A 26064-nucleotide genomic window follows, 5' to 3' on the forward strand; every position below is an offset into this window, starting at 1 on the left:
TCATATACATATACAAATGATTATAAACAACTATCAAATTGATTAAGTGTTATATTTTTTGGTCTTATTTACATCGTTGAATTCAACGATTTAATAATTATGGTTATAGTCACATAAATAAATAGAAATGATAAAATTGTTAACGGCATATTTTTCTTCAATTTGTTAAGTCTCGTATCATATGATGAGTTATAATAGTTAGATTGATGTCTATCAATCTAACTATTATAACTCATGGATGTCTATCCAGAGTTATTTTGAATTTTATCGTTGGTTCATCTGAAACTGCTAGGAACTATGGTAAAAACCACTGTAAAGCCAATACTGTAAAAACAAAGATTTTCATATTATACTTAAATGCATTGTTTTACTGTGATTAAATTTGTTTCATATTTGTTTCAAACATATATTTTAACCTAAACCAATAACAATAACAATTGTATTCTATTCTTATCCAGTGAACCCATTCATCATAAAACTTTATAAAAACATTTCTGCCGCAATATATTTTTAATTACTATCTTACGAGCATAAAGATATAGTCATACCGATGGATATAAGCATACCCACAAAGCTAGTTTCAGACTGGAATCCCGCATAATTGCACATTAATTGTGTATCTCAACCATACGTAGAAAAAAGTTAAGGGGGAAGATAGTCACATAAAATTAGGCATGAAAGCAAATGCCATAATTGTTGGCAATCAGCGCCCCCTCCCGATGATATATAGCAAGTTACCGCACCGCTCCGCGCGTCGCATTTACATCTTTTGAACATTTGCGTTATCTATCCGTTCTGAACAGATTCGGGGCTCAATGGTGGTCATTATTCATTTTATATTGTATCTATAAAATTTATTGAACATATTCCGATATCAAAGTTTTCTTCGTTTTATTGTGAATGAATAAAATAACAGTGTGAGAAGTTGATAATATTTTATTTACTTATTATTAATTTGCGGCATTTATTTCATATATGATCGTAATGAAATATGTAACGCATTTTATATAAATCACCTTTGTAAAACCAAATTCAATTATTAAAATAGCTTTAATTTATTGAAACAGTTTAAAAATAAATAAAATAATTTTAAAAATAAAAGCCACAAAAAAGCATTAATTTTTGGGAATGTAAAATGATAATTATCATATTTTTCTATTCAACTGTTGCTACCTGTACCTGTATTCATTCTTTGTTTATAATTTGTAAGACTTATTGACTGAAAGGTTATAGAGAATAAGTTATTAGATTAGATTATAGGAAGTCACTAATGACTATGCTATCCGATATTACAAAAATAACATTGACAATATGGTCGAAATTAACTTAAATCACAATTATCCCCTTACATGTTATGGCAGCACTGACTACATTCACAAAGTCGCAGTATATTATACTATGACTAAAGTAAAAAGGCACCATCACGAAAACTGGCCGCCAATGATGCTCTTGCGCTTTTTGTTTTTTACTAATTTCTCATTTCTATTTGCCTTAAATTACTGATAAGAAAAATAATCTTTAAAGCTCAACAATGTCTGTGTTGAGAATTTACTGAACTACCAACAACTAACAACAGAGCGCAATGAATTTTAATTGATATATGTATGTGATATGGAATATTCCAGAAAAAATCAAATGTGAATATCTTTTATGTTTCTTCTTCTTCTCAAGGGCTTCTCAAGATATTATTTTTAATGAAGTTACTCAAAGACTTGAGAATTTTAAGATAATTTCAACTTAAAGACCCTTATATTACGTACCTCTCAACTAATATCATGTATAAAAGTCAGTTCAGTTCTTTGAAACGTATTTACATTCATACTTTGTTTTAACTGATCCTAATATAATAACAGATATATAGTAAGTTTTGAACAGGCAGAACTTTTAAGTCTTTAATAAGTGCTTTGTCGGTATCTAACTTGTAGCGTAATCTTTAACTATCAAAAGATTGCTTGCTTTTTCAATCAATCCTTAAATTTCAAATTGATGTACTATAATTTTGTTTTTAATTTGATCATGTATACGAAAACAACGTGTAGCTGGTATGTAGTTACGATAAGCACGTGTGAATGCACCAAAACGTGTTTGTAATAGCTAAAATAGTGCTCTAAATTCTTAAATTGCTTGTGGGACTGGAGTAGACGGTCCACTTAAAAAGAGCATTGTGGCTAATCTCCAGCGACACATGTACAAACAAAGTTTAATTGTGAGCGGTGCGGCGTTGCCGGCCCCGGGCAAAACCGATTACAGTCTTAGCAGCACGGCGAGCTCACCTTCGATCTGCAGCGCGCCACCCTCCCCCCACATATTCAATTCCAATCAATCCGACACATATTTATACATAGACGCTCCGAGTATGTTTTTATTGCGGACTCCATCGAATGACGGCCGCAAACATTGCATCCGCCTCCCTCGCTCGCTGGAAAAACCTTTTATTTTTAATTTCGATTTTGATTTTTCCGGGCGCACGGTGTCGTCCTAGTTTTATTTCGTTTCATTTCATAGCGCAGGGTGGGTGCGCGACGGATCGGAATTTCAGATATGTACAATTTAAAATCGTGTAAGTACGGTCAACGTGCGGCGGGGACGATCAAGCGCGGGAAACGCTTCTCTCCCGCTAGACTGACGCCTGTCGGTTTGTTTTCTTTGCTTTTTTACGAATTCTATTTTCATTTGATTGCATTTGAATTTCCGCCGCCAATATCCGCTAACTAAACACGATTAATGCGGAGCGGAGATGGACAGACGGGCGGACGGCGCTGGGGCCGTGACGCTCTCTAGTCGTTTTGTCGTTTTATATTAGAAGGCAGCTAATTTATTGCAAATTGCGCTACGGGAATCCTCTGCAATATTAAAGAAGTGACAATATTTTAAGCTTTATTCAATCAAGTAATCTAATATGGCTTACAAGACGCAGATAAAAATGATGAATAATGATGGAAAGCTACATTCATGTTTACATACATATTCCAGTATAATTTTATTCTCTTGCATTATATATTTTAATAATTTACAAGATTACCCGAGATTGTAAAATTTAACTAAACTCTAATTAAACTTACAAATCTAATTATTCATAAAATTGAAACTATACAATTATTATCTCATTCATGTTTACTCAATATGCCTACTTAAAAAGGAAAAAGTCAATATTATCTAAACCTCCGCCCTTCTTCCTTACTAGTCGCTGTAACTGTTAGCACATCTCAATAACAATAGTTTCAAAACAAGCTTTAGCGACATAATGTGCAAAAGCCTTATGATGACACATTATCACATCGTTTGTTCAGTAAACAGCGTTGTAATGCGACGACAAGCGGGTATGAGATCGATCACGGCGGTCCGATATTGGCAAACTTCTCCGCGACACGGCCCTTGATTAAAAGTATGCAAATTTTATTACATCCCTCGGGGTGCCGGATGGGGACACACGTACCGATTGGGGTCATCTGAACGCGTATCTGTAATGTAATTAGTATCAATCTTGAATGTCTTTTATAAGCTGTTACTGAGATTATTAACAATTGATGGAACACTTATAATTATCATATTTACCCGTGCTTCTGGTAATGGGTCGCATGTAGAAATCTTTGAACGTATGCAGGGGCGAGGCTACCTGTAACAAATTTTATCTTTCATGTTTATAATTCCCTACAAAATAACGTAAAAGTCGTTTAATATAATCTGTTTTTTTTATTCCTGTTGTTTACATTAACAAATAAATCTGAAATTCAACCACATAAGGGAGCAGCGAACAAACAATTTAGTAGCATGCATACGTAAGATACTTATTAGTATAACATTTTGTAAATGGATCCAATTTCAATGGAAATTACATTAATTATTATTAATGTACATAAGAAACATGAATTTTATTATATAGAAGTACACTTATTAGTATAACTTACAGTTATTTACGATGTGTATATAACACACTGTAACTTTTGCAACATAAGTCAATAAAACATTTATTAGGAATTGGTACATAAAGGTATTAATGCACCCGGGCTTGTAATAAATAATTCGATACAACGTGTGGCAGAGTGGGGTTTTGTTTATGTCAAATTGTAATTTATCGGTTACTCGGCTCGACTAGGATATTACAGAGGGAGTTCCCTCCCTTCCCTCAGCCCACCACCTTGTGTTCGTTGAAAATTTTATATTACCGTATCGTCTGTTAAGTCATTCCGTTTTTTTCTTGTCCATGACCAGCCGGAGCGATCTTTTGATTAAATTAAGGGGATCAACAGGGAATTTTTAAACTGATTGATAGGTTGACAAAGCGTTTCATGAAACACAAGCAGAATTTATATTGGCTCTAAGTGATTGAGCGAATCCTAGTTTCAATTTTTTTTAGGTTTGGGTGGGGTTCCTCCCTTATGTAGGTGTAAGAACCAAGATACATGTTGCATATTTGTTTTTCATAAATAAATATAAGATAAAATTTAACAACCACTTGCATAATTTCAATGAAGTACACTTTATTGGAAGTTTATATATGAAATGTGTTTTTCAAAATCTATACCATAATAATATAAAGATGAAGACTCTGTTTGAACGCGCTTCCGATTTCAAAGACTCTTTCACCTGACGTTATTTTTTAGTGTTTCACCCGTGCTGCATATTATACGATATATAACATGTACTGTAAGTACTGGACAACTACTGCACCGGGGCGGCCGTAAATAAAACATAAAATTACCAAAAACTGTAAACAGGTTCAAAACTTAAAGTATATTTTGTTTGTAACGATAAGCTACGTTAAGAATCTGTAGCTTCTGTATTATTTACGAGTAGCCTCGTAGAGGGCTGTCATGGAAAACTGTCTCTCGGCAAAGTTAGTGAAGCTCGCGTCGTCGACAACTACGAACGGAATTTGTAGACTTAAACCAATTTGCCTTAACTTCACTAACAACTTATAATAGAGCAACTTTCCTGATTAATCTATTTTTGGGGTAGCATCTCGAATATCCAATCTTCCGCTCCAAGTTGATCCAGAGACTCGAGTGATTTATACATATTTAACGAAACAATGTCGAATAAACGAATAATATAATGAATGCAAGTTGAATAGAATAAAAAGCCGGTGTCGAAGTTGTTTGATTGGCCGTTTCGCTATTACTTTTTTACTTGTTGTGACCCACGGCCCACGGGCTGCTACTTCGCTTGATAAGCAGTAAATTGCTTTTCTTTCCATTTCTTAAATAACCGACCCACTGCCCAAACCCCCGCTCACTGGACCTGCCCCCTCGTTCGCATCAGCTATATTTTTTTGCTTTCCTTAAGAAAAGTTTAATTACAACCCTCTTTAAAAAGCTACGTAGCCTTATGTTCTAATTATTGTAAGGACAATAAAAATACGCAAACGAGTGTATTATAACAATTAGACGCTCCTCCTTGATATTTAAAAGGGAAATTTAAATGGAATTTTTATGTCCAGCAATTAAGGATAACGTCGACTTGCTAGACATTTTTGTAATTACAAAAATAAGATTCTTGAAATGTAGCGTGAAAAAGAAATTGGGCGAAATTGGCGAAACATACCGCGGATGCTACGGCCTGATAGATGGCTGGGACACGAATAATTTGATTGTCAACGAACTAATTATGCGAAGCTTTTTTACTTTATGTTTTGATATTAAACGCGGTCATAAAATTTTATATTTTATTACTTATGCAGAAGTGTAATTTTAACGTTATTTTGTAAGTAGTTGTTACAAATAAAATGGATGTCTTTATTTGTATAAAAAAGTAGTTTTTGTTTGTACATTTTTTCTTTGAAGATAGAATGGATATGATAATATACTTAAATTAGAGGGAATGAGGAGGTATTCACTTTAATGAATACTCGAACAAAGGTATAAGAACTAGATTATAGAATTGTAGTTAATTATCCAAATATTTTATACCTATACCTACCATAGTAACAGACTCATAAATCGTAAGTCCTAGATCCAGCAGTTCCGTCACCCAAAGAATAGCATAAACTATGAACAAATGTAAGATTTTCGAAATGGTATATGAAGACGGAGGTTGAGGAGCCCGAGGGAGCAGTGGATTTATCGCTGGCGGCTGACGAGCGGAGCCGCGTGCCTCCCGCCTTCCGCGCTGATTTACACCGCGCAATCTCGCAAAACTTACTTCACATTTAAATTTTCAAACTGTCTAAGCTCTTAACGTCGACCATATTATCTCATTCGATCGCCTATAAATTTTATGACTTGACTTGCCTTTGTCGCTTAGTTGACTTGATTTAATAGCCCGTTAGGAAAAAATCGCTTCCAAAATAGAATGATGGACCATGATTATTTTTGGAGAATACATGTGCGTTATGGGCTAGATGTGAACCTGATTATTTATAACACATATTCAAAATGCATATTTTATGGACTACTACTTACTAGTTATTAATGATGACCATATAATAGCACGCATAACGTTTTCGCAAGTGTTGTTGGTTTGTCTCGCATAATAAAGAGTTACCTGCTACATATTTACGCATTATGGTCCAAAAGTAACGGACTGTTTTACATTTCGGTGCCGAAAATAAATCAGATACGTCCTACTATTTCTAATCTATTACTAACGGTGTCAGTTGGGATTTACAAAATGAACAAATTCTCCGCGCCTGTTATGAATATGTAATTGAAATTTGGAATTCTGTGAGTGCGAGACCGATGTTTGGTGCCGCAACTGTCAACTGCAAACATTGCTCCCGTTTACCATGAAACTTTATCACATTACGTTACACTTACTCGTGCATACTTACACTTGGTACTGCTTCACATTCCACGCGACAACCCGCTTTGATTAAATCTATTTTGCAATCTTGGTACGGAGGCCATCGGCACAACCCTCTTATAATTTAGTTTGAAACTTTTTAATTAGCTTTATATTTGTGTTTGCAGATTGAGACTTTGCTCCGCAGTCTATCATTTGTTTGACTGAGGTTGAAAAGTTATGTGATAATTAATGCAGTAATGGAATAATAAATAAATAAAATTTAAAAAAGTTTTTTATGCGTTACATATTCTGTTTTAAATAAGAAGACATCGCTCAGATTACAAATAAAAAGCTAAATGGATTCGATGGATATTTTTATATTGATAAACATACAAATATCGTTTCTATTCACATATAATAATAGCATTTAAAACTTACAAGGAATTTAAATGACGATAACGATATATGTATTAGTAAATTCCCCTCCACCAAAATTGTTCTTTTGTACTATATATGTATGTATACAAAATTGTTCATAAAATTGTTAAAATAAAATAAAATACATAAATATATGGATCAACTGATTTTGGAGCTTTGCAAATATTATTTTAATTGAACTTTCAACTTGGGAATATATAAACAAAGTCGTATGCTTTGCTTTCTATCTAAAAGTAGATTCAGTATAAAGCGTTTCAGGAATAAGGATTGACAGATGAATAAGTAAGTATACCTACTCACAAAATTTTCACTCGCAGAAAAATTTTACATATGTTTACACCTACAAATTAAAACTATTTGATAAATTGAAACATTTATTTATTGTAAATAATTACAAATGAAAGATTGCTATTTTTTTGTATCAGATATAATACATGTGAAATAAAAAAAAAATATACGTATCGTTTTCTTACCTTTCAATAATTGGAAGAATTTTCCTTGAAACAAGTATTATACAAATATACAATATTATTGTGAATTGGACCCTGTAAAGAAATTTACGTAAGCGTTATAGCTACTATGTGCTCTTACTATTGTTGCTATTGTGGTTACGTTGCGGCTCTACGGAAACATGACTTGAATTTCATCAGACCAAACTAAATTTTATCGGTCGACAAATATACCTGTCCGCTTGTTACAGAACCTAAATGCAATTTAAGACGTTCTACGTAAATATTGGAATACGTCTTGTACGCTTCCACAAACATCTAATTAGATTTAGGCGTGGACTAAATTCATACTGAATAGTAATGAGTGTTCATGAATATGCACTCTCTTGATTAGCCTGCTATATTAGTTTCCAGTTAGCAATATTACGTTTGCTTGTTTTGTATAAGCGATGCTCGGGTTGAGTCATGTTAATTCCGGGTGCTTGTATTTATTGCCTATAAAATAATATGTTGAATAGTACAGTATCATTGCTGTAAATTCTAATAGATTCCAATTGTCATGCCTTTCCAAACAGTTCAGTATGTTTCATGAATGTCGAATTAGATGTTCTATCGAATAGTTACTTAATAATGTTAATTGGGAAAAAGTGAGGCGGGTTCCTGGTGATTTTTGTTTACACATCTACTTCAAATTTTTGAATTTTTACCTCAAAATGTTCCATTTCCTTTCCAAATCCATTTGCTCTTTTATTTCAATGTTAGTGCAAATTAATAAATCTGGAATTCGACATGATAATTGACTGTCACTTTCATTCCACACGTGTTATCGCTGATGTGTAAAGTAAACACGGATTTATTACTACAGTAAGGGGTTGTTCATACGGTTAGTATGTGCACAGTTAGATGATACCGGGGGATGTATCATTTGCACTCTTCATGCACGGTCGCGTTTGTTGGCTTAGCGCGTCGCGTCGCGGCGAATAGCTAACTCACTGTAAATAGATGCGACGACAGATGTATCATATCGTTAATTAATAACTGTGTACAATCCGAAATTTAATTATGTATCAGATGAAAATTGTAACGTTTATTTATTTATGTACAATGTGGGCTGTATCTTTGAGGTATATTTGACGTATTTACATAAAAGTAAAAAAAAAAACGTATTTTGCACTAAGGTGTTTTTGTATAATTATTTTATTACATAAGGTCTTTATTTAAAATATAGAGGGTGTGATGTGGCCGTAACAAACTCTTTTTCTTCTACGAACTTAATAGACTTCACGGTTACACGGTTAGGCCTCTGCTGTCATTAAAAAATGCTCTTAGTTTTGACACAAAATGCTTATAGAATGACCGGTCTGGTAACAGAATAGAAACAGGAAAATGGAATAGTTGTGAACTATGCATAATAGCTGAAGGCCCTTGTAAGAGCTGCGCCTAACTTTATATCTTATTAAATTATATTATACTCCATTTATCGCAGAAATCAATTCAGTAAGAATGCTACGTTATGTTTTTGTATGGAGTTTTTGTTACGTTACATTTTAGTATCCCTTATGTACAAGTATCAATAATGAATGTTCTCTCAGGACATGTCGAGCGAACCTTAGCTTAATGAGTACACAGTATAACCCAAATAAGTATTGGATGAAATTAATCGAAGTCAGGATTACGGCAGCTTGCGAGGCTTTAATCTGCTCCGAAGTTATCAGGGCGCGGACTTGTTATCTGTTTAATGTCTGGTAAACAACGGGATCAAGGGATAAGGAGCGTCCTTTCATACGGAGCTGGCCCTCCGGCTGCAGGATTAGTGACTTGGAGGAAGATTGCACGCGTCTCACATATTACCACAGATGGACGAATTTAGTATATACGTGTAATGGGAATATTAGATTTGTGCGAGTATTATGTACGTAATGGCCAATGGGTCCATTTACGGTTGAAGGCTTTGTATTCAACGAAGTGTACAAAAGATAGAGATGGGATTATGTACTAATTGTATGTTCATAATTAACTTTCGCTTTTGTGTTCTGGGTTTTAGGTGTTAGGGTTAAAATACTCAAAGAAAATAAAGATAAAAAATTCTTAATAAGATGCAAACGCTAGAAGTTACAAGTTAAATTTGTAAAACTCACAAAATGTAGTCACGTGTAGAATTTTAAACTGCACTTTACAAAATTCAATTTACGATATTATTAAAAGTAGAACAATTTATAATATTATAGAAAATATGTACAAAAACCCTGTCAGTTTGTAATGATTATATATATTATAAACTCACTAAGTTATCCTACAAACTTCTAGCAGAAGCCCTTTAATAACAATTAACAAACTATTTATGCAAGTTCGGTTAGTTAGTATAATCGCTATTAGAGGTTAGTGATTGATAAAATTAGATATTCAAACGAGCGTGGGTCCCGGGGCACCTCAAGAACCCGGGCCACCGCGTAATCGTCATCTAACTAGCGAGCTCGTAATTGTCCACGATCGGCAGTTGAACGCGCTGCGCGACTCAATCGGTGTCGACTTAAGACTATGTAAATTCAATTTCGTGCCCAAGCAACCCCACACATAAGGCCCACAGAACATATTATTGCTGGATTTATCTTTATTGCAGCTCTGGAACACTCCAACTAACTTCGACTGTCGAACTTACGCCATTAGTGAAGACACCGAGATACAGAATTGTTTCGGTAGGGACAGAGTTGTAAGTCTTATTGCTTTTAGTATCGGCGTAGGGCTACATCGTTTAATCTAAGGTGTAACATTCTAAATAACTATCGAAAAGTTAGGTGATATTTTTGCCACAAAGATCTTTGATAATATTAAAGTGACACAGCCACAATACTGTTTATGATATTTCTGCTCGTCTTAAAATTATTCAATTATGGTTCTCCAACTTAATTGCTTATAAGTTTTTTTAAAGCATAAACTATATGAACATACCTGCCTCATCCGGCTTACATACTTGAGTTGAGCACTTCTAATGCTTAATGCCAGTCGAAGCTTTTAATTTCGCTATCCAAAGTACATGCATAAAAAGCAGGATGTTTTCGGCGATGACATTGTCAACACAGAATTCAATTTACAATAAAATAGCGGAACAAAAAGCTTGCGAGTGCGTCGAGTATTCTTGTTATGACATAATACGCGCAATAGCAAACCATAATACCGGACCGTCACAAAAAGACATCACTGCCGGTTTGACAAAAGCATGCGTCACCAGTTAATCCACCCGTAAAATGTCCCAAGATGATTACAAAAAAGTAGCCGACAAAAGTGTTGTTGTATGAACGTAAAATGAATTTTAATAAACATTGAACAATCGAGATGGTTGTAGATATTTTGGGAAGATTCAGATAGTGAATAGGAGATAAGCTGGCAAAAGGTTTGCAGGCACCGCGTATGTTTGATGTCGCCTCTTGTCGCCGGAGCGTGAACGGTTTAAGAGCAAAATTGCACGAACGCTAGTGGCATCTGTTAACTGAGCACTCCATACAAATAGATAGTTTTAATTTCGCAGATGGAACGCTTTAATAAAAAAATGCACTCAATAACACTAGATATGTGATCTCGGGAATGGCTTCTATTTTGATTGCTTTATAAGTTTTGGTTTTTACTTTTATTAATAAGTATTTTTATGTTGATATGTTTATATTTAACTGTTTTTTTATCACACTAATATTTTAAATGTGAAAGTTTATTTGTTTGGATGTTTGTCCGTCAATCACACTGAAACTTCTGAATGGATTTTGATGAAATTTGGTATACAGACGGTATACCCAAGTCAGTTCGTGTGATATAATAATTTTTATCCCGATTAAATACTTCCTTGGGACAAAATAGGAATCTTGATATCCGGGCGGAGCCGGGACGAGCGTCTCGTGTACTATAAAGTTATAATGTTAAAAGTACACGGGGTGGGCTTCGAAGCCATAAATACATTTCATGATTACAGATCTCTTTTTTTCTCAAACAGATTCTTTAAATTAGTTTCAGTCTTTGTTTCTATTTATATTAATATCTTATTAAAAAAAGATTGACATCGTAAACAATATAATATACATACTTTTTGCTTCACATCTTGACTTATGAACAACATAATTCAATTATCAATAGTAGGTATTTAGAAATTCCAATATTAAGATCAATTGCGCTAAATTTCACGGAAATCATGGCGTTATACGAAATGGTATTAAAAGATAAGTATTAAACGCTTCTATTTAACTTTTCTCTCGAGTATAAATTCGCAGAGCATATTGAAATGTTTATAATTAAATTACATAAAGACGAAGAAAATTAATTTCAGAGTACGGAGTGGTGAGGCTCGCTCCGACAAAAGCGGAAGCTGTGCTCAAAGGAGGCGCTGCCGTCGTCTCGCGAATTTAATTTCCTAGATGTTTTTGGAAATTGTTGGGGAGTTGAATAATCACGTTATAACTTAACAGTATTAAATTTTATACGTTAAAGTGTTAATATTTCATTTCCAAGTTTAATTCAATTAATTCCACAGTCGGGCCGCTATTAAGAGTTTAAAGCGTTTAAAGATACGTCGTCGGATATTGCTTTCGGTTTATTTAAAGCTATATTTAAAGTTGGGTTAATTTATTGTGAGTATAGCCTTATAAAAGTTAAAGGGCTTAGGAGGAAAACTTTTCTTTCAAAACGAAACTATTTTATAAAGATTTTTTATTATTATTTATGATACAATTATAAATACATATTCTTGTTGTTAGCCAAATTACAACACGTCTTCAGACGTATCGAAAGTGCTTCACTCTATGTGAATGTACCATCTTAAAGGCAGCGCTTGCCAGCGACGAAACAAATTGATGTACCCAAATAATTATTAATGCCTCACGAAATTTAATTGGAAAAGTTGAATTTGTATCGCGCTCACGGCGTAGGTGAGCGATTTGAGTCGCGCAGTGCCACTGCGACTGTTTACGAGATAATTAATCTCAAAGTATTTACGGCTTTAATCGAGGCACTCCTGATGGGGAGCGAATAACTCTCGTATGTAATAACCTTACCTACAGCCTCAATACATTTCCATTTTACGAGTTCAATTCGTGAGCCAAACGTATGTTTGGTGACTTTATTTCGAAATTTCGAAGACGTGTATTTTTTGCGTTATCTATTTAAATTGTTTGAAGTGTCGTTAATGCATAGTCTGTATATTTGGACGCTAATGTAAGACGATAATTAATTAATTTGTTATTTATAAAACACACGCATATTATTAAATCAATACATATATATTCAGTGTAGGTTTCACTTTCAAAACTCAAACTAAAACATTAATTTCCATTAAGCTTCGTTAAAAGCTCTTTCCTGTCGTCAAAATACAGAAAAAAAATTATTTAACCTTTAAATTGAACATTATTTTCTACTAATAACTCTAAAGGAATTATAAATTATCGAGTTTACATGTATTATTATTGTATATTATGTCATAAACAAGATTTTAAGTGAAAATCTGCCTCCGAATATAAAGCATATTTTTATTTTGGTTATAATATACTTCATATCAATTTAAATACATTCAAAAACTATTTAAGTAGTATAACGATAAAGGTTCATTTATCGTTTAACAAGTGTTAACTTCTGTATAGTTTAATTTCTGTGTAAATACTGAAAGATATTAATTTTAATATGACAGTGTCCGAATCGTTCTTGACAGTGGTTCTTGAAGTAAATAGTCATATAAGTAATTAATAAGTCACTGATAATACAAAGAGCATCTGTAGGTACAACTATTATGTCATAGAGTAATGGACGTATAATATATACTGAAAGAGGTTACCGAGCCTATTATTTAGAAGGTATATTAATGATTTCGGTATATACTAAAAATAAATATTATAAACGATTAATTATAACATTAAATTTTTATGCATTTAAAGATATTTACGATATCAAGTCAAAAATATAAGTAATGGATTTTTGGAAACTCTAACTATTCTAGATAAATAATTAATGGTCGCCCAGTGGTCGATATTATTTGAGATAAAAATAAATAAAAGAGTATAGAGTGTTTAATGTTTTATGAACGATTAAAAAAAATCTGCACTCCTTTTCTGTAAGTAATATTATAAGCTATAACTTTGATACTCCTCTGTCCGTGTAATTGTCGTAAAAATGGGTACAATTTTCCTGCACGTATGAATATATAGATTTAGTTCGCAAATACAATATAGTTAAGTGTGTATCTGTTGGTATTGTTATAACGTATAGTAAATTATTTCATCTATTTGCCAACAGATGGCGCTAGGGGTAGCTATTTACAACGCGTTTTCATTAATAGTTCGGGCGTTTGCCGCAGTCACTGCAGCGCCACTGAAAGTTCCTTTTATACGTTTAAAATCAATCAAATAGGTAAATAACTTATAAAGATTATTATAAAGGTTCTCTCTCTTATAAAAAAACTTAATGCGTTTTAATTGTATTCATAATATTTAGATGTACAGACCATAAAAAAAAACTGATAGGCGTTTTGATAATTTATTGAACTTTTTCCTCAATGTTAACTTGGAAAACATTATAATATATTAACATCCTATTCAAATTTCTACTACAAAAGTTGGCTTTGTTACTTGTGAATAAATTACTCGTCATATTTTCTTAAAATAATTTCTAACTTGTCTCGTGTACCTCATGGGCCGTTTAAGCTAATTAACAATAGATCGGATCCGACTGCAACAACAATGAAACACGAAGAATAAATGTCAATTTCACAAACGACGAGGAGGGTTCGGTTTTAAATCGAATTCCGTTTAATAATAGTACCGTGTTAGAGTTGAATGCACTCTTAATAGTTCGATAGTTTATTGTATTGTAACTACACAGAGCAATGCTTCATATTATTGGAATGCTGTCTCGAATAAAAACAAAATTAACTATTTAAGCTGTTCTTCTAATAATACTGCATCAGCTGCATTAGAATAAAACAATTAACGTCAATAATTTTTTTTTCGCACAATTTTAACACAATACAAAGACAGTAATAATTTAAATACTGATACAACAACACCGTAGTAAATATATCATAAGAGTGACAAAAAGTGTCAAAGATTAAAAAATAGTGTTATTTCAAACGTCGTAGAAATAATTAACACTAAACAATTGTCCCCAAAGAAAATAAACGTAAAAAGAGTTGTGGAGACAGATAGCCATTTAAAAAGCTTCTAACCACAAAATAAACCTTCGCTACTTAACTTCCGAATAGAATCGGATGAGATCCCTTCATCGTGGCTCCGATTAGAATCTGTTCAGTGAATTCGTTCGTTTAAAACACAAAATCAGTTTAAGTCAGTTAAAATTTACCTGTTTTTGTTGTTTTGCTTTCACTGACTGCTAAAGAGAAGGTTTCGACTTATGGGTGTAATAAAAGCCTATTTATGACTTGCGATTAAGGTTGCCATGTCATTTATGCGCCATAATGCTATGTATATTATTGAAAGCAAACTAATTTATTACATTGCCATATTAATTTTATATCATATGTATATTTTCATACTCTAAAAGATTATAAGAAATGTTCTTCTGATCTTAGTATGTTTATATTGAATTTAACAAATAATGATGTGTCATGTGGAAAGAAACTCTATATCCAATAAAAAATAGTCTTATATGGTAACTTATAAATAGGCATGTTCAATTTAACTTGACGTGGAGAACGAGAATAATTATTAGGGTGGGGGTGGTGTGTACGAGTCTCGAGTATGAGGAACGAGTGACCCTCTCCCCCTGCTGACCACTGCCCCCGTTGCTTGGCAACCGGCCGCCACCTTATCATCATAAACAGATAACCCGCCATCTTAATACGGGACACAACAACAGGTGTTAGAGTGACGTGTTATGGATTTATTGCATCATTTTCCCAAGAGGTCGCAATTTCCTGGATTTCCTTGGCTTTTTCCTGAACAGAATCGTTTCGAAATTATATAGTTTTGTAAAGACAAGGAATAGGTTTTTAGTTATAATGAAGATTCCAGTCGAATAAACTAATTTTTTTTTAAACATCAGGCCGAACACTGGACAAATTTATAACCTAAAATTGAATCCCTATTCACAGCGTATGAGCAAATAATTTGAAAATTTACGCTACTTGGAAACGATTTTGTTCTTAAAAGTGATTAAATACTAGAATTGTTAACTGTAGCTTTAATTTCGTTTGAAAAACACTCCACACTGAAATGGCATGCAAATGGTGAATGTATGTCAATCAATATTTCTTACAAGCATTTCGAATAAACCAGCGGCATTTTGGATATACGGTAATCCTTTCTCCTGAGCGTTTAACCCTCCATTTAAAGTCTAAGCTGCTTGAATTTTTAATAAATTTCAAAGAGATGTCAATCGAGTGTTTTATTTTGCATAGGGCTTAACGCGGCAAGGGGTGCGCGAGTACATTTCGCTGTACGTCATTTGTTTGTTTCCAGCACCCCCGTCTCGCCCTGCACCGCGATTGCACTTATTGTTGACAGAATATCAAATGACACTATAATTGTCTACATATTGTTCTAAGCAAGCCACGGTTACAGAATTGATATGATAGTAAGGGCACCACGAAAAGGTAACAAATTTATTATGTGATATCTTAACCTTCACACTGATTTTTGTTATTTTTTTAAAATTATTTATCGTAGAATCATTCTATATTAATTACTAAGCGCTGACTACGAATGAGCTTTAATGACTAATGAAACTAACAAAAATAATTTCACAATGGCAGAAATGCGTTATTAGGCACACACTAAGTATCCTATTATTTTTACACCAACTCCATAAAAATACACGTAAAACGGAAAATTCACTTAATTCATTTTAACTCACATGTTTTCTAAAACTAATATATGTTTAAGTATCATTGCACTTGTACACAATCCAATATATTATAAATGCGAAAGTAACTCTGTCTGTCTGTTACGCTTTCACGCCTAAACCACTGAACTAATTTTGATGTAATTTGGTATGAAGGTAGAACTGAATTTGGGAAAGGACACAGAATAATTTTCATCGCGAAAAAAATGGTAGAAGGAGTTGAAATAGGGAGATGAAAGCGATATAACCGAATTCCACGCGAGCAAAGCCGCGGGCGGAAAGCTAGTGAAGGATGTATAGTATAAAATTGAATCCAATGAAAGAGGCTACGATTTTCAATTGTAATTGTTAAGTAAATCCAGCAGACCATATCATTTTCTTCGTACAAAGGGCATCGGGCAGTTTAAAGCTTAAAAAGGGTAATAGATGCAAGGCTTGTAGGCCATTGTCTTAAGGTAATCGGTTCCGTGAGAGTAGAGTCCAGCGATCGATCGGACACTTTCAATTTGTATGCCGACCGTACCTCGGCCACCCCACACGCTCCCACGCCACTTTTACGATTACCTAATTATTATTTTACCTCAACTAACACATGTTTGACTGTTAACTTTCATGTCGTGACTCCATTATGAAGTTGATTAGATTTTATAATCACTATACCCTTCGACAATGACTCCGATTTGCATATAACTTTGTATAACTATGTACTTTAAGTAGTTTGTTGTTTGGCTCATTTGATCATAACTTGTTTCACATTATTCTTATTGATTAATTGCATTTTTTGAGACCGAAATTAACTTGAAATTGTTAATAAATGGTATAATGTAACAAAAATTTGCTGTACGTATAAAACATTTCTAAATGAACAATATTTAAGTATTCCTTGCAATTCAATGCGTGGTGAATGATGTGAATTTAATATGCAAAATTATTTGAAACCAAGTTATTTTTTTTCAAAATAGCAATAGTAATGCTCATTTGTTTGCAAAATGCACGTTTTGCTTAAATTTTTATAAAATTGATTTTTCACTATCACTAATGTTAATACCTATTATACCTATATGCCTATTATGTTTAGATCTTATATTTATTCAATATCTTTATGAAATTCATAACATAACCGATCGTATTAGGGATAACAAGATAGAAACCTAATAGCGCAAACGATGCCTACGTTTCCTATAAAAAGTAGCTGTATGAGATGAATGAACCAATGTTTATGAAATGTATGAGAAGCAGAAGGGTGCATGGAGCACGCTTTGCCACCTACCTATTCAGGATGCGGCGATTATGGCTCGGGTCTAATGATCGCGTCCTCCTTTGGCAGTACATTGATGGACGGCTTTTTGTTATTTTTCTTGCAAGCCGCCGAGAACGGGACGCGGGCTAACGGAGAACACAGGAAATTCTCCTCTTGAATCATTGCAGAATATTTAAACGTATTCATAATTTAATACAATTGTAGGATTACTAAATGAATGATCGATTTACTGCATTGTATTTAGTAGTGATTATGCTTTTGAGAATAGCCTGCGAACACTTTTTCCTAAATTTCATTATAAAGCAATCATAACTTCTGTATAAGTAATGTTAATGAAAAACTAAACTTATATATTTTTTGGAATATACATAGCAACGTTTGAACAATCATCACAAATGTTTGAACAACAATTAATATTCTGATTCAAAATTAACAATCCTATTAACGGCAAAAGTGGCAAAAAATAATTAACATAATTCGGTTTCAGTGGAGATGATTGTTAATTTGTGGTCATTGCTTTGCACTTTATTCAACATTCATTGACAAATATTTAAACATTGTCCGTGCAAAATTAAATTACTTCCATAAAATTGTACTTATTTATGCTCGCATAAATAAGATTAATGTATGTATTGCGAGAATCACATTAGTGACATTAAAATCCTCGATGCATTCGTTAGTAGTGGCTGTGTAAGGCAAAATATGTGCACCGACTTGCTTTTGCTATTCGCTCCGTATGATTTTCAGAAATGGCTGTGGCATATAGGCAGTAAGGATACAATATTTTTATGCTGTGCGTTTTTCCTTCGCGGTTGTTTTTACGATCATTACCGTGTCTATAGTAGGAAAATCGTTCGAGATGCTACATTCTAATGACGGCAGGCGAGCCCGCGCGTGCGCCGCTACCCAGCGGGCCGCAGCCTGTAGGGCTACGCACTAACTTTTGTTGTAATAATAGTAATAACTACAAGTGCCCCACCGACTTACCAACAGACAGAATCTCGGACATTACGTATCATCTCTTTGTATAACCATTTACGGTTTAATTTTGCAAAAATTAGGTCTTCAGGGTCTTCCATTACCTGTTAATAATTTTAATCAAGTCGATGCTATAGTGTTGCCTTGAAGATGAACCTCGTGGGCTATAAGATATAACTATAATTTTAAATGAAATAGTGTATTTTATTATAACTTGACATTATAAATTGATTTATTTTCTTTATTTACGCCGTACTTTATTAAATTATTTTTATTTCGAAACTCAAAGTATTTAAACACATTTTAATAATATGTGCGGTGAATGGTTTAGAACTTAATCTATTCAGCGTCTAAATTATTTATTTAATAAAAAGATTGCGGCTCTGAGCTATATGGTCACCATTTTTACGATTTATGATATTTTTCTTCTTTTTTCTTATATTTCATACCCTGCTTCGCCCAGGTTATCAATAGAAAAATAGACAGTCGTCTATTCGACCAGAGTCCGGGTTTCTTTGGGATTTGCGGCAATCTACTTTTAAATTGTACTTTTTAGTAGATATTTGCACAGTAGAGAATAAAAAAAATTATAGATGTTGCAGCCCTAGAAACCTTTCACTACACGGTATAAGCTGTTCTTATCTACATATTATTAAAGAGCCAAACATGATCGCTATAAGTAGCTGTTTATGTTTTTATAATATTCAATTTTCCTTTTATTGGTGTGGTTTGAAAACGTGTTTTAATTGGACTTGACAGGATTGTTTTTTGATATCGTGCCTACGTTGAGCCTTCATCGATGGATATCATATTATTGCAGTAATATCAACATAATAATGATTTTACTATTGGCTTGTCGTCACTATTTACGAAACCTTTACCAGATAAGTATTTGATTTAGAGATTTTTTATGTCAAAACTGTTATTACTTGAACTGTTATAATTAACATAACTTTTTATTTATTAAGTGAAGGTATTTTAAAATACCGTGTATATCTTACCCGTGTATGTAGATTTCAACAAAAATTGCAACAATTTAAAGCCGCATACTAAATTTTATAAATGCAGTCATTGAAATACGATAACTACTGTTAATAACATTCCGAGTCATTACACAGAAGAAATCATTTTGTTTATTACCATGAAAGGTACGCAGTAAAAAAGGTAACTGAGTGGGAGCGTTTAGCGCGCTAATTTGAAGGAGTCGGCTGTAGTGTCGGTGTACGATGGCATCTTCACGGCTTACAATACTAAACAAATGTGTTGCGCGGACGCAATTACAGCGGGCGGCGGCTCGGCGCGGCGAGCGACGTCACGCCCGCGAATCGCGCGCACATCACGCTCCCGGCCCGGACTTATGCTAATAGCCACTGCGCCGCGTAAATTGGAGTGAGCTTACTGCAAAACAAAATGCGTCCGCCTCTTTATCTTATTACTCCAGTATTGGCCGCGAGCTATGAAACTTAAGCCTTACCTCTCCTCTTCATTCATAGCTTTTATGCTATTGTCTTATAGCATGATTTCACTTGGCTCAACTCCTACGAACCCATTGGAACTAGCAGATTGGCAGACCGAATGAAATTCAAATACAAAAACTAGCACGGGAACGAACGTGAAACCGATTAAAAGACCACATCACGATTTTGTATGCACTTTGCACTTATTTGATCTCATGTGCGAGGTAAAATACAGGATACTTTATATTCTGTTAAGAGATTATTCCGAGGTGCTCTGTAATTATTAAGGTGATTAGGTTTGGTTTGTATTGGTTTTCTCATTAGGATGCTTTAATAAAAAGAGTGAGAAGATAAATAAATACTCGAATAAGTAGCCAACTAATAAGACGTTTTTAAAGTAGGTACACGATAAATACAGTGGAACGAAGACTGACTTTTTCATGCTGCATGTCGAAGTAGCAAGATGATTAAATATCGATCCGTGGATCAACAATAATAGATTTCATCAGTAAGCGGTATGTGGCATCACATTTCATATAATAAGAGTTCAATACATCGTACCGTGAAATGTTTCGATACAAAAACTTAACTAACTATAACCGCTAACGTGTGAATCGTATTAAAAAGATGTTAAGTCATTCGCCTTCATAAACGGGTGGCATTCGATTTATCGTGATTAAATTTCGTCCATTAGGACACCGTTAGTCTGATGTAAGCGGATAATGCAGTTAATAATCCGACAAATAGATTTTTCATTGCAAAATTGTTTATGTAACTTTTTATATTGTTTTCACTCTTAATGTACGAGTAAATTTAAGGATAATTCAAGATTCATTAGATTCTATACGTTAAATCAATAGATTAGCACGACCTAGGTAGATACTCATTTTAATATTATAAAATTAAATGTTTCCATGTATCCTTGTGTTTCTTTCTATAATGTCAACTTTGTTGCATTATGTTTTCAATACACTATCAAATTTGCATACATCCTGCAACACAATATAAATTTTTCGGTTTTTATAATGCAGTAGATCATCATATAATTTTGGGTTTTATAAAACAAGCTTATAGCCCTTAATAAGTACGTTGATATATTTAGATGTATGTAAATTATTCCATATCTTTTATTTTCGTCAGCACAGGTTTTTCATTAAAATCATTATGAAATTTATTTTCCGTATTACAATGACACCCAGTCCCGTTAAAGTAATTACGTTCAATTGTCTCGCAAAACGGAGCGAGCCAATAAACAATCGCTCATATTGAATGAAAGGAAATGTCTGTCTGGAAATTAGCTCGGAACAAGAGAAAACCTTTAGAAGTCAGTCGTTTATTATATTAAAACGTTTTAAATTGTAAAAAGGTGCAACGGGCGGGAACTAGCGGCGGGCTAATGTATTTAGCATGTTCTTTGTGGCTTTACAAAGACTTTCACATTTTTATGACAGCCGAGTGAAGTAAGTTCAAAACGTTCCGTGTTCGTAATGAGTTATGCAATGAATGAAATATCTGAAAAATAGACAGTAAATAAATACTAAAACAATTCTTTTTTTTAAGTCGTAAGGAAAAAATTACAGCAAGAGGTTTCCCCGCCTCGGTTGGATTTCTATCCTATTTGATCTTATCTGGGGTCACAAATTATGTTTTTACTAAATTCATCCAAGTATAGTGATTTAGCCTTGAAGTAGAGACACAGACAGAGTTACTTTCACATTTAAAATATTAATTATAGCAGGAATTTCTAACGGTCACTTTATTCTAGTACGTATTTCCGTAGTCGGGGTAATAATAACGTATTCCTAATTCATTCTGTTAAATCGTTTACTAATTTATTATAGAATCACGCCTAAACAATGACAAATACCAAATTGTCGCGGAATTCCCGAACGTAGAAATAAAAGTGGATAGATAATCCTATTTCAAAACGCATTTCACATACAAATACCTTATTTCGGAGTAAAGTACGAACATTATACAGGCGGGTTCGCATTTAAATTATTCCAGCCGATCGTTTATAGGCCATAACCGAATTTGGGAATTAGCTATAAAACAACATTTGATACGGGCAGGCGTGGGTTTGCAATTTCAATGTAGCACCCGTTTGGAGCTCATTGGGTTGCGCGGCGCGTGCACCGCGCTGAGCGCTGCTGCCTCCACCGGCCCACCTTGCTGCTTGCACCACTCCGAGGAAACCCCTCAACTCGTATTAGTTTTAGTTCATTTATTATAAAATAATGGCAGTTAATTTCTTACTAAGTTAAAAGTAAGTTAGTATTTTCGATATGGTTACAGAGATTATAGATTTAGTGAAATTGAAAATAATTATGCAACGAAGACATGGTACGGAAATTTTTAATTAACCACTAATATATAATCGTTCTAGAATTCCTACGTTTTAGGAAGATGATAAAATTCAATTCAGCCTCTAAAACCCTTCAATTGCAAATGATTCTATCCAATAATTGACTTTAATGAATCCCCATAGACACGAACAATATAAATATAATTAACAGTCGTGACTAAGAAAGAGTTAACAGTAAACGAGGCTGGAATTGTTTAAAGGAAGCTTTCCTATGCAGCAATTTAAATTCCATTACACTGAAAATAAAAAGCCAATTTGAAAATATCGCCGTGTGCTGTTGCGGTCGTACCGATAATTTCTTTAGGGCTATTTAAACTAATCTAGATTACTAGCGAGTTAATTTTGTTGGTTGTTTAAACTTTTACGTGTTGAAAAGCTATGCAGTGTTTCTTTGAACAAATAAAAAAGTCAAAGACAAGAAGTTAGACTTGCAAAATCAATTTAAGTTTTACATTTGTATTCGAATACTTTTTTACGTTTACGTGCAACCACATAATTATAGCTTACATGAAAGGGTTAAAATATGTAATTTGTAGAATCATAAACGGTTTTAAACAAGAGACAAAAACAAATGAAGATGTATAAAAGGAGGTTAGAAATCATCAAAGCTTAATATTTTATTAATAGCATGAAATCACAATGTTGGCAATTGACTATACAATTACTGTTAGAAGACTTGTCATTCAGAGAAGCGTTGTTAAGTACACGCCAATAGAACAGAGTCGTGCGGATAATGCCTAGGCATTGAATACAACAAGCAATTTTGTATGTAATGCGATAATAACAGAGATTATGCGGTTTAGTCGCTTTAATCATAATATTTTAAGTTTAAATTATGGAGCTCTAATAGGACTATTGTGAACGATGGGCTGACTTTGCATTTCTTTACCAGATACCAAAGTGTTAAATGATCAAACACAGCTGATATAAACACTTGAATTATTTACATAGTTTGGAGCTTAGCATATTAGGTTCGCATTAACCATTAAGGCAATTTAAGGCATTATAATCTCTTTAAAAATGATCTTTTGTATTCCTCTAAGCTCTGCTCTGGTGTGGAGATACTCGAGCTGGTTATTTATTTTAAGAGCAATAAGTTTTAAAACATTTTTATAATTATAAAAAAATCAAATTACTTTTCTTATTTTGTGGATTGGTCAAGCAATGATAGTAAATAACTGAAAGATGCACCATCTATTAGCCGTTGGCGGTGCTTGATCGACGCCGTCTATCTAAGTCATTTGTCTGTCAGTTCTGCTCATTGCACTTATTGTAGGTACAATTTGCATCACTTCCCCTATAATCTCGAATTAAACACCGAGACCTTCATTGTTGTGTAAAATTCTAACCTATTGATGCATGTAAATTTATGGTGTGATTCAAGAAATTATAAAATTTGCACACTAGATGCAAATGAAGTAATATCGTGTCATAAATTTATATAATTTGTTCTTGAGTTTTATTTTTTTAAATAAAAAAGCTGAAGTATCACTAGTCATATTTTCATTTTGATCCATACTAAGAATATAATCTATTTCTATTATATACTTTTAGAATATGTGAAAGTTTTTTTGTTTGGATGTTTCGATGAAATTTAGTAGAAAGACAAGGTAGGAACTGACTTTGGTGATAGAATCCTCTATATGCTGAATAAATTCTCCGTTTGTATAAAACAGGAATCGTGATATTCGGGCGGAGTCGGGACGAGCGTCTAGTTAAAAATAAAAGTGGAGCTAAATTATTTCTTAGTTGATTTATGTTAAAAAAACTAAATCTCTTATGCAGTTCCATGAAAAGGCAACACTTGTTAGTTTTATTACGAGAAACAGAATTTTGAAATAGTTTTCCAGAGATAAAAATGTACGGGTCACCAGCTTTCAAATTAGCATACTCGTAAGTGCCACTATCCTATTATATGGACCCATTTATACGGACATCGCACCAGTTATGAATATGACATATTTATATCAACCTGTATGCGATACACTTCTTTGTAATAACATTTTAAAACGAGCTACATAATACTCTACCGCAATAATGATACGTTAATTATGCATCAATTCTATTAAAAAGATATCATTGACCATTGTACCTCGTATTAAACCATATCAAAAAATGAATTGCTTGTATGCCTTCTTTAATTATGTCGATGTTATCCATATACAGGTACGTTCGGAAATTGATTGCCTTATTTAATGTACAATTTGTAGTTTGTGAAACTAATTACAGTTTGAGTCGTTTGTTTACAAGTGTTGAGCACGGTATGTAGTAGAAGAAATAGGGTATAGTTAAGAACGAAATAACAATTCACGGTGCGGGTTCCGCATTCAAGATTGAATTTGATTAAATTTTAAGTTTTATAGCATTGAAAAAATTTCTCATTGATAATTTGATTTTTAAAACTATTGTTTTACTTCAAGGATTGTTATAGAAAATATATTGTTTTTCGGGATTTGTTTACTGTTATAACATAATTATGAAGAGGTAAAGTTTGTGTATTTGTGAGATTGTGACGTAGGGAGTAGTTTCTGGATGTAGATACTGAAAGCCACGTTATCTGTGATTTTTATAGGTTATATTTTGTTATGTTTTTAGATGTTTTGAGATATTACATGTAATATCCTTATTTTAAGGTAAAAAAAACTTCGAAATTACTGGCTTCAAGTAATATCTATAGAGTAAGAATGTTTTGTTTTAAAACATGCTACAGGGAACTCCAAAAATAATTGACACAGAATAAATTAATTTCGTTTAACACGCAACGGAACATCTATTATGTTTGGAAATGAGTTGTATTTCCTGATACCGGCGCTTATTGTACAGTTGTACACACCCTTTGTGGTTTTATAAGATAATTATAGTAAGCAGCCGATTAAGTTAACGTCTCGCTTCATATCAACAATTATATTATAGTTTAACTGTAAATTCTCCTTTCATTATACATACTATTCGGGAAAGTTCCTAGTTAAAATCACCTACTTAAAGAACTCCTGTGTTCTTCGCCATCAGAGTTACCATGTCCATGCGAAATATGTAGAACATAGTAGCTGGTTTCTGCGTCTATACTCGCGTTACAATTGTTAATCTAAATCATTCTCGAATCCACCGAAAGACAAAGAAAATTTAAAATCGGTCCAGCCGTTTACGAGGTGTTCAGTGACAAAAACACAGGGAAAAAATTTATACCTGCTACTACTACACAATGAATATAATTAATCATGTATTTGATGTTTTGAACATCGCTTACGCTGTATTTGTTATCAAGTGAAATAAAGCTTAATTGTTGACCTATTTAACGAAAATGTATTAGTAAGGTAATATTTACGCACCCTGCGGAGATAAGTGAAGGCAGCGTTCAGGAAGTGGGCTATCCCGGCGCCGTGCATCTCTTCCTATCGCCGACTGTCGTCACTTCCGTTTCCGATCGTCTCCATACATGACGTAGAACCGCCCCTTCTGCGATATGTTTTCTAAGTACTGAGCTTTGATCTTGCAATTTATTTGGTTGTCAATTTCAGGAAGAGGCCACGCGGCGCTCTCGGTGCTTGCGACGTATCAACTCGA

At 33.5% G+C, this 26064-nt stretch overlaps 1 long non-coding RNA gene across 1 annotated transcript; it reads right to left on the reverse strand.

Moving 5' to 3' along the window:
- Positions 1-3086: 3086 nt before the first annotated feature.
- Positions 3087-26064, reverse strand: LOC119829656. The gene is made up of 3 exons (XR_005287815.1): positions 25830-26064; positions 3556-3616; positions 3087-3461 (listed from the first exon to the last, which is right to left on the reverse strand). It is a non-coding gene; the product is annotated as an uncharacterized LOC119829656 (long non-coding RNA).

The sequence above is a fragment of the Zerene cesonia genome, chromosome 1 (genome assembly GCF_012273895.1).
Source record: "Zerene cesonia ecotype Mississippi chromosome 1, Zerene_cesonia_1.1, whole genome shotgun sequence".
In the NCBI taxonomy this organism is placed as follows: domain Eukaryota; kingdom Metazoa; phylum Arthropoda; class Insecta; order Lepidoptera; family Pieridae; genus Zerene; species Zerene cesonia.